This window comes from Alexandromys fortis, unplaced genomic scaffold (assembly GCF_014885135.2).
Source record: "Alexandromys fortis isolate MF-2015 unplaced genomic scaffold, M_Fortis_MF-2015_v1.1 scaffold_0, whole genome shotgun sequence".
Taxonomy (NCBI): Eukaryota; Metazoa; Chordata; class Mammalia; order Rodentia; family Cricetidae; genus Alexandromys; species Alexandromys fortis.
The window spans coordinates 48420047-48424286 of NW_026067949.1; positions in this window are offsets into that span (position 1 = coordinate 48420047).

The following is a 4240-nucleotide window of genomic DNA, read 5'->3' on the forward strand; positions in this document are numbered from 1 at the left end:
AACTCAGGACCTCTGGAAGACCAGTCAGTGCTCTTAACCTCTGAGCCATCTCTCCAGCCCCCCAATACTTTGCATTGTTATGGATCTTGGTTTATAGATACACATTAAGGTCAATTTTATTATATGCTTATTTCTGCTCTTGATTAAGGTGTTGTGTTTGTGCATCTCATTTAAAAATATTATGTATAATTAAGAAATACAAGTTAATATATAGTCATCTATAATAATCAAGCTTGTCGTCATGTTAGTTAGGTTTTCTAGATGTACAGAGATATATTCCAGTTAGATCAATACTCTTCAAATATTTCAGAGACCTTCAGAATATGGAATTTAAAATGTTTTAAGAGCTTAAGACTTTTTATGACAATGAAACACATCTGCTCCTAGCAGCACCAATCTACTTCAATAGAATGATGGGCATCGAAGAGGCTCCTTATGGAGGTTGTTAGCCATTTGGGCAAGAAATTGTTCTTGCCTGAACTGCATGACTGAACTTGCAGAAACAGTCCTTAGGAGTTCCTGCTTCTTTAAAGCATCTGCCAGACATTCTGCAGGACATAGAAGAAAGTGGCTGGCAAACTGCCAATATAGATGGAGCTACCTTTGAAATTTCCTGCTTCATGGAAAAACCTTCTGGATACTATGTGCTAGAAGGCTGAAGATGGGTGCCTGCAATGTTACAGAAGAATTTGGGTGACTGTCCAGGTAGCGCAATGTCTCTGTCAATTCTAGAGTTTTGGAAGTTGCTTGCAATGCACTTCCTGTTAACTTAGGTAATATTATATTCTTCTGAAGTCTTTGTTGGGGTTGAAGGATAGCTATTGTTACAGTTTTTATTATTTATGATAAAAGATAAAATAGGTATAAATATTGCAACTGTAATTCTTGCTGGATACCTGTTTTGTTATATGTAATTTTACTATGTTAAAGTTAAAACCTTCATTTTTATTTAGACAGAAAAGGGGAGGTGATGTGGGATTTCCCTCTGTATGCTATGAATATGTTTTATTGCCATTGGTTAATAAACAAGCTGCTGTTTCAACCAATTACTTAGCAGATTAGGCCAAGGTGGGAATTCCAAGCAGATAGAGGAGGAGAGGGTAGGCAGAGTCAGGGAGAAGCCATGGAGCCACCAGAGAAGAAAGATGTGACCTACTAGGTGGAACCCTTCCCGTAGGCCATGAGCCTCTTGGTAAAATAAAATATAATAGAAATGGGATAATTTCAGATATAAGAAGTAGCTTAGAAATATGCTTAAGCTATTGGCCAAACAGTATTGCCATTAATATAGTTTCAGTATAATTATTTCAAGTCTGGATGGACAGGAAACAAACAAGCAGCCTTCCCCAACAGACAGACACACAACAGATACATTCAAAGGCTGGGGTTTGTCTGCTGGTACTTTAACCCGAAGGATAACTGGCAATTCAGGTGCCATAAAGCTACGCTTATGGGAGTTGAGTTTTTTTCTTTTCATTACACGCCATGGAAGAACACTGATGGTAACAACAGGGTGGAAGAGAACAGCTGGTGATGTGGGTGAGGCGATGAGGTGGTAATCACAGGAGCAAATTCTTACATAGGTGACTAGAACTGGACCCACACACAAGGAGTGCGTGGATCTGTGGGGCCAAAGGATGACCCCATGAGTGATGATGTCATCAACGGTTCTCAGTCATTTAAGAAGACCATTATTCACTGCAGACAGGAAAAGAGACTGAGGGACAATGGTCCGTGTTGTCGATGGAAGTCACGTGGACGTTTGTGATCCCAGCCACTAGCTGCTATGGGCTGAGAAGCTTCTTTTGCAATATATCAATGATTGCAGGCTCAAATGAGAATGAGAGACATTGAAGGCTTCTGTGACAACCCTACACACACACATACACACGAACGCACATATGCACATGCACACACGCGCATGCACACATACACACACACAGAGTGAGTCCAGGAAGCTATTGAAGAGAGACCTTTAAAACTGTGGTAAAGACGCTGAAGTGTAGCTCTTCACAATAGATGGCTTCCAGGGGCCAGGGAAGGACTCGGTTTTCTTTAAGGGGCTAACCAGTGGGGTTTTTACCCTGCTCTAGTGATTTGGTAGGGATTTTTTTATTTTTTCATGGCAGGGAATAAGGGTGGGAAGTAGAAGCAAATGTGATCAGGTATATTGTATGAATTTCCCAAATAATTAATAAAAATATGTTGGGGAGAAAAAAGGAATACACAAAAACAGTCAAACTCTTGGGAAATGATTTTCCCATCCAAACTGCTTAGGAAGAACATCACTGTACAGGTCCAACACTCTCTCTTTTAACTTAATCTTTAATATTTATCATATTTTGAAAATACTTTGCATAGAGCAATTTTATTTGATAAAATCATAAAGCTTAAACCACTGGGCTTTGTGTCTCTGAGCCAAGTTTCTGTCAAGAGAGTTCATCTGCTGTTAGATAATGCTTTGTGAATATGCATGCTCCTATGGCTACAATCTCTCCCAATTAAAGGAGTGGAGAATCACCAGGGTTGGGAATGCCCTTTTCAATTGATCTAGAGTGTCTTAACAATTTCAGCTGTATTAAAATCTAAACTTTTTATCAAATATGTCAAATCTAAGAATTCACTGAAAATGTCAAATTTTTCTTAACATCTTATGGTAAACTAAAGCAGTTACAAATATTAACAGGTCAATACCATAATTCTAGAGCAGAAATTAGCAATAAACACACAATTTGTCAAATCACAACTCTCTTAAATCCATTCCAATCAAAAAACAATAAAAGGTTTCTCTGATGGGTAAGAATCCAACTGCATTGCTGCTTTTAAGTATTGTCTCAGTCTCTGAGCAGCAGGAAAAACCCTTAGGCTACCTTCCTTATATCTGAAGTAGGGCTTCAGTCACTCCTTGTAATGAGTCTTTTTTTCTCCTGAGGGAAAAACTGAGTTCTCACTTCTCAGGTCATATATTTCAAAGAGAAGATTGAATACCATACTGACAAAATGAGTTCTGTGTTCCAAAGAATATAACAGTCAAATGTTCAGTCACATTTCTGGTCTGGCTCCAAGGTAAACAAGTAAACAGGACTCACTAGGTCTAGAAGTCTGTGTAGTAAGTCCATCAATTGGCTGGGAATCACCATGATCTTCTTTCCCTTCTCAGACTGCAGCAAGTTGTTGTAAGTCAGGAACATTGGTTCAGGTACCCCTTTCCTCATCCTGAAGCATGGTGGTATGAGGAAATCAGGATCACAGGTTCAGCAACTTCTTTCCACTTCTCCTATGGAGTCATCAGTGGCTGAAATGCCATCAGGTGTAGTTGAAAGGTTGTTAGTTCTTTCCTGACTGCCCAAACTCCTGAAATAATCACACAAAAATATTTATTAATTGTGATACTGTTTGGCCAATAGCTTAAGTTTTTTTCTGGATAACTCTTACATGCTAAACTAACACATCTCCATTAATCTGTGTATTGCCACATGATTGTGGCCTATTGGGTTCTATCCCTGGCATCTGTCTCCAGCAAGGCTACATGTCATCTCTTTAATTCTGCCTTCTTTCTCCAAGCATTCAGTTTAGTTTTCTTGCCTAGCTCTATTCTGCTAAGCCATTGGCCAAAACAGCTTTACTCATTAATCAATAAAAGCAACGCATATACAGAAGGACTCCCCACACTGTTTCCCCTTTTCTGTTTAAATAAAAGGGAAGGTTTTAACTTTAACATAGTAAAATTACATATGACAAAAACAGGTATCAAGTAAGAATTAGAGTTACAATATTTATATCTAGTTTATCTTTTATCATGACTAAGGAAAACTATAACTATATATTCTTCAACCCCATCAAAGACTCCAGAAGGATCTAATATTACCTAAGTGAACAGGAAGTACATTGTAAGCAACTTCCAAAACTCTAGAATTGACGAGACATCTCGCTGCCTGGGCAGTCACCCAAAGTTCTTCTGTACCATTGGGGCATCCATCTTCAGCCTACTGACTGGTCCAGTGTATCTGGCAGACTTGTTCATGAAGTAGGAAATTTTAAAGGCAGTTCCATCTATATTGGGAGTTTGTCAGTCACTTTCTTCTGTGTCTTGCAAAATGTCTGGCAGACTCTTTAATGAAGCAGGAACCCTGGAGAGCTGTTTCAACTTCTTTAGGCAACTTCAGCGGTCATTTTTCTGTGGGTCCTGCAAGTCAAGTCAAGAAATTCAGGTAAGAACAGTTTCTTGCTCAAATGGCTA